The 13274-nt window shown below is 43.8% G+C and overlaps 4 non-coding genes and 1 pseudogene across 4 annotated transcripts; 1 reads left to right on the top strand and 4 right to left on the bottom strand.

The window, feature by feature from the left end:
* Nucleotides 1-61: 61 nt before the first annotated feature.
* trnat-ugu (transfer RNA threonine (anticodon UGU)) lies at nucleotides 62-135 on the bottom strand. Its single transcript has one exon. It is a non-coding gene; the product is annotated as a tRNA-Thr (tRNA).
* Nucleotides 136-308: 173 nt separating this feature from the next.
* Nucleotides 309-382, bottom strand: trnat-cgu (transfer RNA threonine (anticodon CGU)). The gene has a single exon. It is a non-coding gene; the product is annotated as a tRNA-Thr (tRNA).
* Nucleotides 383-1052: 670 nt separating this feature from the next.
* On the bottom strand, nucleotides 1053-1126 carry trnat-ugu (transfer RNA threonine (anticodon UGU)). Its single transcript has one exon. It is a non-coding gene; the product is annotated as a tRNA-Thr (tRNA).
* A 173-nt stretch (nucleotides 1127-1299) lies between these two features.
* On the bottom strand, nucleotides 1300-1373 carry trnat-agu (transfer RNA threonine (anticodon AGU)). Its single transcript has one exon. It is a non-coding gene; the product is annotated as a tRNA-Thr (tRNA).
* Nucleotides 1374-10491: 9118 nt separating this feature from the next.
* LOC120475753 (uncharacterized) lies at nucleotides 10492-13034 on the top strand (annotated as a pseudogene).
* Nucleotides 13035-13274: the final 240 nt, after the last annotated feature.

The raw sequence follows: 13274 nt of genomic DNA, 5'->3' as shown, positions 1-13274 counted from the left end.
ATTCATGGTCTCAAGGCTCTCTGTCCAAGAACAATCCCAAAGAGCAAAGTCAGCTGGATAGAGGCACCGCTGGGATTCGAACCCAGGATCTCCTGTTTACAAGACAGGTGCTTTGACCAACTAAGCCACGGCGCCTTGATGCTATGATTTGTTATCTTGGGACACTGTCCTTCAACAACAGCTCAGGGATGGTTTGCAAGTGGAAACAATTGCAAAGGAAGCCTCATTTTCACCGTTTGTGGTCAGTTCTCAGAAAAGCAAAGAATTGCAAGGGTTCAAGGCCTTGCGAAACAGACGGGCACAGTCAAAGGCACCGCTGGGATTCGAACCCAGGATCTCCTGTTCACGAGACAGGCGCTTTAACCAACTAAGCCACAGCGCCTGCCTGTGCACAAAAAAGATGCAAATCGTGGACCAGGCCTTGGACAGCATAAACTATGGGGTGGCCAGCCAGCCTCTGTGATTATTGGCCAACCATGTTCAGCAGGACTCCTAGAACCTACAACAAACATGTTTATGGAGCTCCATGCACAAGAGCTGCAAAGACCATCTAAGCAGCGGGAAGAGAAAGGAAGTCTGGCACCACTCTGTGGTGACTGCCAGTCCTTGTGTGCAAGAGCCAAGAGGTTTTGGTAAGCAAATGTAGTAGTAAACAAAACAGACAACATTTTGAAGCCTTTCAACTACATTGACATTATTTGAAATGAACACGTTGAGAACAAGAGGCCTCAAAAGCTTTCTGTTAACTGAGGGCAACACTGTACAGTATGGGGTTGACAAAACGGCTAAAGGGACTCGAACCCACAACCTTTGAATGTCCTCATTTTGCAATCTAGAAATCCAATGCGCTATCCATTGCGCCAGAGAACCCACATGATTGTGTGGTTGGGCCACTTGATGGTTTTTCATCTGGGCATTCCCAACACTGTAATGCTTTTCACTCTGCGGGCAGAAAAGACAGGCGCTCTAGCCTCTGCACAATTTAAACTGGATTCAAAGTCTCAAGGCTCTCTGTCCAAGAACAATTCCAAAGAACAAAGTCAGCTGGATAGAGGCACCGTTGGGATTCGAACCCAGGACCTCCTGTTTACAAGACGGGCGCTTTGACCAACTAAGCCACGGCGCCTTGATGCTATGATTTATTATCTTGGGACACTGTCCTTCAACAACAGCTCAGGGATGGTTTGCAAGTGGAAGAAATTGCAAAGCAAGCCTCAGTTTCACCGTTTGTGGTCAGTTCTCAGAAAAGCAAAGAATTACGAGGGTTCAAGGCCTTGCGAAACAGAAGGGCACAGTCAAAGGCACCGCTGGGATTCGAACCCAGGATCTCCTGTTTACTAGACAGGCGCTTTAACCAACTAAGCCACAGCGCCTGCCAGCCTGCACACAAAAAGATGCAAATCGTGGACCAGGCCTTGGACAGCATAAACTAGTTTGTTGACAACTGCGTGGGGGGTGGCCAGTCAGCCTCTGTGATTATTGGCCAACCAAGTTCAGCTGGACTCCTAGAACCCACATCAAACATGTTTATGGAGCTCCATTCACAAGAGCTGCAAAGACCATCTAAGCAGCGGGAAGAGAAAGGAAGTCTGGCACCACTCTGTGGTGACTGCCAGTCCTTGTGTGCAAGAGCCAAGAGGTTTTGGTAAGCAAATGTAGTAGTAAACAAAACAGACAACATTTTGAAGCCTTTCAACTACATTGACATTATTTGAAATGAACACGTTGAGAACAAGAGGCCTCAAAAGCTTTCTGTTAACTGAGGGCAACACTGTACAGTATGGGGTTGACAAAAGGGCTAAAGGTACGACTCTGGTGGGACTCGAACCCACAACCTTTGAATGTCCTCATTTTGCAATCTAGAAGTCCAATGCGCTATCCATTGCGCCAAAGCCTGCGCGTATAAGTCGTGGTTGAGCTACCATAAGACGCGGTCGAGCTACCAAAAGACGCACAGCGACGTGAGTTCGCGGACCGGTCTGACGAGCGACGGAATTCGTGGAATGTGTCCGTATAACGCTGTGGTGATTAGGTGTATTTCATATGTCTATCCGCTAGATGGCAGTAAAACCAAACATACAGTTAACAGATACCCTATGGTAAATAGAAGAAGAAACTCTAGGAAGTGGCACAAAGAGCTAATCACATGTTCGTGGAATATTCTAAAGAATAAAGAGGCTACACGCCAGTTCCAACATTTATTTGTTTGGAGTGTTTAATCAATAAACACCACATGGTACCAGGAGTGAACTGTCCTGTGATACAACAGAGATGGATTCTATCAAACCACCGGAATCTCTGAAACTCACCGGGAGTGTTGATAGCAGCTGGCGGACTTTCAAGCAGCAATTCGCGCTATACATCCAAGCTGTTGGTCTCGGTGATGAGTCGGATTCACGGAAAATAGCGTTGCTCTTGACAGTTGCTGGACCTCAGGCGATTGAAGTATACAATACTTTTACGTTTGCGGTCGCTGCGGACAGAGAAAAATATGACGAGGTCATAAAGAAGTTTGACGAGCACTGCTCACCCAAAAAAAATGAAACCTATGAAAGGTATGTGTTTCGCACACGCATTCAATCTCAGGGAGAAAATTTTGACTCCTTCTTGACTGATTTAAAGCTAAAGGCAAAAACATGCAACTTCGGAGTCTTGGCTGAATCAATGATCAGAGATCAAATTGTTTTTGGCATTGATGACAAGAAAGTAAGAGAAAGACTACTCAGAGAAACGGAGCTGACATTTGAAGGTGCTGTTAAGATTTGTCATGCGAGTGAGATTGCTCTGTTGCATTCAAGAACTTTTACCGACAAAGGATCCTCGGGTGCAGACTGTCCAGTAGTTGGCGCTGTTACTCATAAAATGAAAAGGCAGAGTCAAAAAGCTGTACCAAAGACATGCACAGATTCATTCTGCTGTAAAAGATGTGGCTCAAAGCATCTACCTAAACAATGCCCAGCATATGGAAAGCAATGTGCAAAATGCAAAGGCATGAACCACTTCGCTAAGCAGTGCTTTTCAAAGAATAAAACAAAGCAATCGACATTTGTGCATGTTGTGGATGACACAGAATTGTCAGACACTTTCTTTGTGGGCATGATCAATGGTGACACAGAAAGTGTTCAGGACAAACACGAAGAAAATGAAAAAAATGACTCTGATGTGAACTGTGTATCTGAAGACAAATGGATTGTGTCATTACAAGTCAATGGAACCATTGTGCCGCTTAAACTTGATACAGGAGCGAAGGCCAATCTCATAAGCATAAGTGACATAAAGGAAATGAAGATCAAGCCCCAGATAAAAAGAAACGCTGTGTCGCTCAAAACCTACAATGGACAGGACATAAAGACTCAAGGTGTGTGCAGGCTAAGAGTAAGTGTAAAGAACAAAACTCATCACCTGCTCTTTGTTGTAGTTCCAGATAATCTTCAGTCTCTCCTTGGTGACAAAGCCTGCGAGGAGTTAGGACTGGTTAAGAGAGTGTACTGCATCAATAGTCATGGTGTCACAAGAACACAGCAGGAAAGTACAAATGACATTGTTCGCAAATTTGATGATGTTTTCAAGGGACTGGGAGCTCTACCATTTATCTATAAAATTCAGCTCAAAGACAATGCTCACCCTGTTGTCCATGCTCCGAGAAGGATTTCCGCACCACTGAAAGAGAAACTAAAAAAGGAGCTTGATAAGATGACAGCTCTAGGAGTCATTAAGAAAGTGGAGGAACCCACAGACTGGGTGAACTCGATGGTCTGTGTAAAAAAGAAAAATGGTGATCTGAGAGTATGCATGGATCCTCGAGACTGGAATGCAAGCATAAAAAGGGAGCACTACCAGATTCCAAAACGTGAGGAGATCACAAGTGAAATGACTGGTGCACAGTATTTCAGCAAGCTGGACGCTTCACAGGGATTCTGGCAATTGAAGCTCCATGAAGACAGTACCAAGTACTGCACGTTCAATACACCATTTGGACGGTATTCATTTCTTCGTCTTCCCTTTGGCATAATTTCAGCCTCAGAAATCTTCCGTCGTGCCATGGAGCATATCATAGAAGGATTGGAGGGCGTCCGTGCATATGTTGATGACTTAGTGGTTTGGGGATCCACTTTGCAGAAACACAATCAAAGACTTTTCCAGCTACTTCAAAGAGTACAGAAATATGGACTCAAGTTAAACAGAGCTAAATGTCTGTTTGGTGTCACTGAAATGACATTTCTAGGTGACAAGTTGTCTGGATGTGGTGTTGAACCTGACAAAAGCAAGATTCAGGCAATTCTGGACATGCCGAGTCCTGTGGACAAAAAAAGGTGTGCTGAGGATAATGGGAATGGTAAATTTCATCGGCAAATTCATTCCAAACCTCTCTGCGAAAACTGCGACCCTCAGAGAGCTGTTGAATCATAAAAATGAGTTCAACTGGACAAGTAAGCATGAGCAAGAATGGAAAGTCCTCAAGTCAATATTGACAAGAGCACCAGTTCTCACCTACTTTGATTCCTCTAAGAGCATCAAAATCTCCACGGATGCGTCAAAAGATGGTCTAGGTGCAGTCTTGCTCCAAGCAGAAGGTGACGGCTGGAAACCGATTGCTTATGCCTCTAGGACGATGACACAATCTGAGTGCAGATATGCTCAGATCGAGAAAGAATGTCTCGGACTTGTCTTTGGATTTGAGAAATTTCATGACTATGTCTATGGCTTATCATTGTTCACAACAGAGACGGACCACAAGCCTTTAATTGCGATCATCAAGAAGAATCTGAATCAAATGTCTCCACGCATTCAGCGTCTAATGATGAGACTGCAACGGTATGACTTTGAATTAGTCTACACACCAGGAAAATACATAGTGCTAGCTGATGCACTGTCCCGTGCACCATTAACATCCAAATCCTCAGATATGAGTTCCACGGAAGATGATGTGAGCACACATGTGAATCTTGTTGTTGAATCTCTTCCAGTGTCTGATCGAAAGCTCAAGCAAATAGCTGAGGAGACAGCAAAAGATCCAGTTCTCCAGGCTGTTATTCAAAATCTGAACAATGTCTGGGTCAAAAGTTCCTGCCCGCAATTCTACAATGTTAGAGCTGAGCTCAGTGTAGCAGATGGCATTCTCCTGAGACGGGACAGAATAGTTGTTCCACAAGTGCTGAAAAAAGAGATGCTTTCCAGGATACACGAGGGACATCTTGGAATGGAGAAATGCAAAAGGAGATCCAGGGATTCAGTGTATTGGCCTGGAATAAATTCTGAGATTGAGAAAATGGTCAGCACATGTGAAGTTTGTCTGAAACATCAAAACAAACAAGCAAGAGAACCAATGATCACAACAGACTTACCTCAGCATCCTTGGCAGAAAGTAGGTACCGATCTGTTTCATTTCCATGGTAAAGAGTACTTGCTGGTAGTGGATTACTTTTCGAGTTTTCCAGAAATAGCCCTACTGTCTAACCCTTCAAGTGCATGTGTGATACAGCAGATGAAGTCAATTTTTGCCAGGCATGGCATTCCTCTGGTTGTGGTGAGCGACAACGGCCCATGTTACAATTCCAGGGAATTTCAGGACTTTGCTCCTCACTATGATTTCAGACACATCACTTCAAGTTCTTATCATGCTCAATCTAATGGGAAGGCAGAAAAAGGAGTGCACATTGTGAAGCAATTGTTGAAGAAAGCATCTGAAGGAAAGTCAGATCCATATCTAGCTCTTCTGAGCTATCGAGCAACTCCTCTGGAACATGGTGCATCTCCTGCAGAGCTCTTAATGAATCGCAAGATTAGAACGACACTTCCCTGCAAACATGACACAAAACGAGATACGTTGAACAATGCAGCAATAAAACAGAAACGGAAGGATCTTCAAAAGAGACAAAAAAAGGAACTATGACAAACAAACCAAAATGCTGAAGGTGTTATCAAGAAATGATACCGTGCGAGTGGAAAATGCAAACTGCTGGGACAAAAAAGCTGTCGTTCTGGAAGAAGTGAATCCAAGATCATATGTTGTCAGAACAGAGAATGGACAAGTGCTTAGGAGAAATCGCAGAAGTCTTCTTAAGACGCAAGAAACGAGCCAAACACTGACTGACACTGAAGGAGAAGTAGTTCTGGCTCCACCTGAAAATGTAACACCACCAAGCTGTCAGACTTCTTCATCTTCTTCCATTCCCCTGGACAATGGTCATTCAGCAGAAACAAATGCATCTCCTATTTTAAGAAGATCATCACGCATAATAAAGAAACCTGATCGACTTAATTTGTAAATTACCCTGTTCAGTTACAATTGAACTGTGCCACACAAATGTGTTGTTTTGAAATTTCAGTTTATTGTCAAATGGATAATTGAGTTGTGTTATATTATCCCCAATGTTAATTGCATTTCAGTTTATATTTTTCTTCCTAAAGGAAAGGGGATGTGGTGATTAGGTGTGTTTCATATGTCTATCCGCTAGATGGCAGTAAAACCAAACATACAGTTAACAGATACCCTATGGTAAATAGAAGAAGAAACTCTAGGAAGTGGCACAAAGAGCTAATCACATGTTCGTGGAATATTCTAAAGAATAAAGAGGCTACACGCCAGTTCCAACATTTATTTGTTTGGAGTGTTTAATCAATAAACACCACAACGCAAGAATTGTATCGCTGGTGTACACGCATGTAATTTTCATTGTCCTACGCACTTTATTAAAACGTAAAATTGTCCCCCGCACTTTAAAGCGGGGACTTTTATACTCTCACTTTATATGTTTCATTCATACTGGACGCCGGATGGCGCTCTCTCGCAGAAAGTCCTAAACGGACTTGTCTCAAAGAAGGTCTCAAAGAAGTACTATCTTATGACGCTACAGGAAGTCCCTTATATGGACAAAGGCATTACAAAACTTATTTGAATAATTCAGTGCAAATTGACAGCTTCCAGTATAGAATAAATCCTTTAAAATATATTTTCTGGCTTATTCTATGATTACTTAATGGTCAAGTGTGTGTGTAGTGTACAGAACCCAATAATAGTAATCAAATTACTATATATATATATATATATATATATAATTTTGTGATATTTTTTTAACAGTAAGCAATTACCCCTACCCCCTTTGAAATGTTGTCATTTTATGTATTTAGATTAGATAGAAAATTGTTTACAGGTACAAATATTTTGAGTATACAAATAGGCAGAATGACAGTAATGTGACAGTCAAAGATGAACAACCTTTTTTATTTGCATAGTTTTGTTTGCATAGAAGTCAATAAAAACATTTAAAACAGTAGTGAATCTAAAATAATAAATAGTTAAGTTAACAAACTTTTACAGCAGTGCAATTTTGACACATCAATCTAAAATAATAAATAGTGAACACAAACAAACTTTTAAGCAGTGCAATTTTGACACATCAATCTAAAATAATAAATAGTGAACAAAAACAAACTTTTAAGCAGTGCAATTTTGACACATCAATCTAAAATAATAAATAGTGAACAAAAACAAACTTTTACTGCAGTGCAATTTTGACACATCCAAATTTTGATTTGATTTGCCATTTTGATCAAAAATATCTAATATAGATATTATAGATATACAGAATATAGGAGTATAATAATTGTAATATACTATTATATCAATAAAATCAGAATAAAAATAATAATAAGATACATACAATAAATACATTAATATAATATAATATAATATAATATAATATAATATAATATAATATAATATAATATAATATAATATGATATAATATAATATAATATACTATTTCAGATAATTAGTGCAAAAAGTGTGGTGCAGTTTAGTCCTGTCTTCCACTGTGGAATGTTCCAACTTCCGAATTGTTTGGAAGTTCCACGGCTTTTTCACTTCTCCTCACTTCTTGGTCTCTTTTTGCCATATCCTCTTGTCTGCAGTGCTGCCCTCCAGTCGGTGAATGATTCAGTGGCTGTCTCCTCACAGAACCAATTGCCAAAATACTGGATATGAGATGGTGGTTTTCTCTCCTTGCTGCACTTTTTGCAAATGATTACTTCTGTCTTCCGGACATATTTTCTTGATTTCATGCCCATCTGCTCCTTTTCCATCTTTTTCTTCCTGTAGTACTCAGTGGTGTATGGTACAGAAGGATGTGCTGCTGCTGCTGGCATAGTTTGTCCAGGTGGTGCTACAAGGAGCATTATAGGTTGGAAGGAAACAGGAGTAGGAAGGATAACTGGGAGTGGTCTAGATGGCTGCCCTGGTATAGCAAGTGAGGTTGGTGCAAGTGGTGGTGGCAGTATCATCTGAGGTATTGGTGGCCCAGATCTGATCTTGGCCGTCCCAGCTGTGTTCGGAGGCAAGTTGAACACATGGGGCTTGTCATTACTCCCACGCTGCAGACTCTGTTCTTTCTGAAGAGCTGGTGGAAGCCTATCTGGTGCTGTCATTGGGGCATCTGGTGCATGGAGTCCCTGAGTCAAAATGCCCCTCTCATTACTTCTAGTACGTCTGCTGTACCTACAAAACAACAAATGGTACCATAGATCATTTTGATAAGAAACTGTACATATACTATACTGGTCTTGTATCAAGAATGGAGGCATGCATGTTTTGTATATGATAAATGAAATAAATGAGTGTTAAATATGGTTGTAACTATTTTTTATAGATGCATTGATTACAAATCCCAACAGAGCAAAAACATAAGTGTCTAAACTCACCACTGTGTAAATGTAGCTGCATTGACCTCAGGTAACTGGAGGGTGGTCTGTTGCATCACTTCCGCGTTGCTCAAAATGCACTCTCTGATGTGCTTGTAGGCATGTGCAATCAAGTTAAATCTTGAGATTTTAACTCCTTCTTTACGCACAGGGTTGGGATAGACAGCACACAGTTTCACAAAAACTGCCTCGACAATTCTGTTGCAGTCAGGCCACTGTGCAGGACTGTTTGCTCCAACAAAGCATCTGAAAATGTGGAGAGAGAATTCAAACTGGTTGCTATGTAGTCATATCATTCGGAACAGCCAGAAATGGGAAAATATGATGAAAATATCTTACCTTCTGGTACTCTCTACCCCTGGTGCCACAATTTTTTTGGTTGCCCTAAACCGGCCTGTCTTCAGGGAAGATTGGTGGCGTGGAGAGTACACAGTCTTTTCTTTGTCATAATCTGCTAGTCCTTGCCACAAACTAATAATTTGTGCAGATTCTTCTCTTGTCAAAGCAAGACTGTGTTCCCTGAGTTCAACCAATGTCTCTGCTAAGTTCTGGACTGCACCAAAACCTTTGATGTTGTCAGGTCCAACCGAATCCTACAAAAAAAGAAAAGAGGTAGTTGAAAATTCAGTTTTGCCATCTCAGGAATAAATCACATTTTAAACATAATGTTCAAACAGTTACCCTTTTAAAACTAATTGTTTTTTGAGTAATTAATCGATGTTTTATTAACAAGTTTCGGGAGGATCACGTTCTAATGATCAAACAATCAAGTCAGCCAGCTGTCAGCAATCAGTAATCAACTGGTTCACTCAATCAGCACAAGTAAAGCCTATAAAAACACACAGTTGACTCACCCTTATTTCTCGACTGTTCTCAGCATTTGGTGTACTGCTTTGCAAAAAGATGTCCCAAATGCAACTTTCAACATCCGATGACGACCTCAACCATGCTCCGCCGCCATCAGCTGGCCCCAGGACAACTTCTCCACCTGATACCGCCTCCGAGCCCCACGTTTCATCTCGTGGGCGCCGGTCGGTACAAACAACTCCTTGCATGCCAAGACGCCGGGGCTTACCCTCACCTCCACCGGCGAGGACTCCAGCTTCCTCCCCAGCGTCCTCCTATCGTTCGGCCGTGCCAACGATTCCGCCTATTGAAAAGTGGACAGTCTTGAGTCTAAGACAAGCGCTGATAAACTCAGATTTTCAGCCCTCGCGCAGGATGACTAAAGTGCAACTTTACAACATGTACGTTACCTTGCAATCATCAAACATCTCTCCTAGATCCACCCCAGGTTCCAAGGCGGCCAGCAGGCCGGGAAATTCTCGCGAGGCCCTGAACTCGCCTCGCCCGACTCTGCAACCTTCCCGTACAAGGTCTGGTTTTCCGCGCGCTTCGGCCCGGAGCGCCAGGATTTCTGCGAGCCTGGGTCGCGCTCCAGATTCCACCGCCACGAGACATCACTCGCCTCTCGCTTCACCTCAGCTTTTCAGCACGGCGCTTCCCGCCGCAGCGCCATTCACAGCTGGGCCCGCCGGCTCACATTCCGCTTCCCAGTTTTTTCCTCTTGCTGTTTCTAACCCCTTTCCTCTGCAGTGGCCTCCGGCTCCCGTAGCAAACGCTAGCGTGAGGTTGCCTCCGCTAGCGGCAGAGGCTCAAACTTTCCACCAGTTTCCTGCGACTAACCCCTCCCCTTTTCAGTGGCCTGCAGCCCAAGCAAGCGCAAGACCACCTCCGCTTGCAACACAGGCTCAGGCATCTCATCCATTTTCTCCTTTTCCCTCTGGTGCTTTTTCAATCTTCCTTCTCAAGCCCCACAGGCCGACCTAAGCGTGAGGCTGCCTCCGCCGACAGTCGCAGCCCAGGCTTCTCTCCCTTACAGCTCTCTTCTAAATGCCAAATCACAATATTCTCTTTTCACAGCTTCCCCGATGCCAGTTCCACCAAACGCCGTCGCTCTGGAGCCTCCCCCGGTGACTCAAAACATCCGAGCACAGATTATGGCAGGTGCGGATGTAGATCTCTCACATTTACTTTCTCTTTTTCCCGTATCCGATTCCAACCGTCAGTTAGACTGCGGGGATTTTTCAGTCACTTTAAAAAATCAAAATACACATTCGTCACGTTTACTTTCTTTTCCAGAGTTTTCAATTGCTTTCAGCCACTACACAGACATCATTTGCTCAGCCTTCCCCCATAGACGACGCGAACTGAACGACTATTTAGCACTGATAGCCGAGCTCGCGTTGTCCTACGGGGGAGGGCACTTTTACACTTACCACAAACTCTTTTCAGCAAAATGCGCCGTTAGGGTTTCTCAGTGGAACCAATGCCCTTACTGGGGAGCACTAGACACTGACTTACACAGTAGAGTCTTCCTCGGCTGCAGGAATATTTCCTGCGCGGTCTGTAGGTCAGTGTCGCATCCCACGACATCGTGTCCCCAAGTTAACCCCTTCGTTTCTTCTGAAACAGCTCCAGTCAAATCCACTAGCTACACACCAAGACCGGCGACTAGCAACCTTCACGAGGCTAAATTCAGCTCCAGAGCACTCACAGACAACAAACAGCCTTGCAACAATTTTAACATTGGCAAATGCACCAGGCAGCGTTGTCGGTACTTGCACATATGCAGCTTTTGCGGCGGTGCTCATGCCCGTCCCGTATGCCCTGTATATAAAGATGTCAATAAAAAATCTAGAAATTATTTATCGACTCCTGTGAATATTTCTCGCCTTTCCATCGAACTAGTTCACCACCCGGACTCCGAATTCACCGAATATCTGCTGTCTGGCCTACTACACGGCTTTAAACCTGGAGTGGTTTGTCCGCTCTCCCAAAACATCATCTGCGATAATCTCCAATCGGCTCTCGCCGAGCCCGACGTGGTAGACAACCTGATTAAAAAAGAAGTCGAGTCAGGCTTTATGATCGGCCCTTTTGACGAGCCTCCTTTCAAAAATTTTCGCATTAGCCCCATTGGAGTGGCTACGAGAAAGTTTTCAGGTAAGAAACGCCTCATAGTCGATCTGTCAGCTCCACATAAGTCCATGTTCCCAAGCATTAACAGCCTGATCCCACTCAACGAATTTTCTCTCAAATACCACGACGTAGATCACGCAATCGACCTGATTAAAATCGTGGGTCGGGGTGCCTGGCTCGCTAAAATTGACATCACTTCAGCTTTTAAAGTGATGCCCATCCACCCGGATTCATGGCACTTATTCGGCGTGCGCTGGCATGAAAAATTTTATTTCGCCGTACGCTTAACTTTTGGATGCAAAAGCAGCCCCAAAATTTTCGACATGCTATCTGAAGCCGTTTGCTGGATCTTGTCAAACAATTACGCAATTCCTCACCTCATTCACCTGCTGGACGATTTTCTAATAATTTCGCCTCCTGGCGCCATTCCAGCAGCCCAGATCCTCACAGTTCAAAAAGTATTTTCCGAGCTCGGAATCCCCATCGCCCAGAAAAAAAACCATGGGTCCCGCTACATCCATCGAGTTCCTTGGCATTAATCTAGATTCAGTTCGATTCCAGGCCTCCCTGCCCAAGGAGAAAATTGATAGGATAATCCTCATCTCATCTACCCTCGCGGACAGTCCAGAGTGTTCCAAACGCGAACTCCTATCCATGCTCGGCCACTTAAACTTCGCCATGCGCATTATTCCACAAGGCCGCCCTTTTATTTCTCATCTCCTCTTTCTCGCGTCTTCAGTCCACGCACTAGAGGATCTAATTTCCATAACTCCGGCATGCCGCGACGAACTCGGGCTATGGATAACTTTCCTTAAACAGTGGAACGGCCTATCCTTTTTCTATAAGGATCTAATTTCCTCCCCCCTCGACATCCAGCTGTTCACAGATGCAGCCCCCTCTGTTGGCTTTGGAGGGTTCTACCAAGGTCGCTGGTTCGCGTCTACGTGGCCCCCCCAAATACAGGACACGCTTCAGTCCTCTGCATTATTCGAGCTCTACCCTCTCGTAGTAGCAGCCTTCCTGTGGGGGAAAGAATGGACTGCTAGCAGCATTGTAGTGCATTGTGACAACGAAGCTACAGTCCAGTGCATTAATAAAGGCCGTTCCCATGCACCCGCTCTAATGCCACTTTTAAGACGTCTAACCTGGATTTCCGCATGTGACCAATTTATCTTAATCGCAAAACACATCCTCGGGTCAAAAAACCAAATTGCTGACTCTCTGTCTCGCTTTATGTTTCAGAAATTCAGGATGCTGGCTCCAGAGGCGGACGAGCTCCCAACTCCAGTACCTCATTATTCGGAATTAATATTCCCATAACTCACCCGCAAAAATCCCTCCTCAACAGATCGCTCGACACCATTCTGCAAGCTGTTTCCCCCAGAACTCTCCAATCCTATGTGACCGCATGGAGATGTTTTAAAGCCTTCCACCTTTCTTATAACACGCCATTCCCTGATTTTTCCCTCCTTACAATAACCTCCTTTATCTCTTACCTCGACAGCGTCCATCAGTCGGGTCCATCAAAAGTTATTTAAGCGGCATCCAATTTTTTCACAAATTGATCCACGGCGCCCCCTCTCCGGAAATAA

Source organism: Pimephales promelas, chromosome 16 (assembly GCF_988280905.1).
Source record: "Pimephales promelas chromosome 16, fPimPro1.hap1.1, whole genome shotgun sequence".
NCBI lineage: Eukaryota > Metazoa > Chordata > Actinopteri > Cypriniformes > Leuciscidae > Pimephales > Pimephales promelas.
The sequence above is the reverse complement of the archived record's forward strand: the minus strand, read 5'-3'. Positions and strand labels throughout refer to the sequence as shown.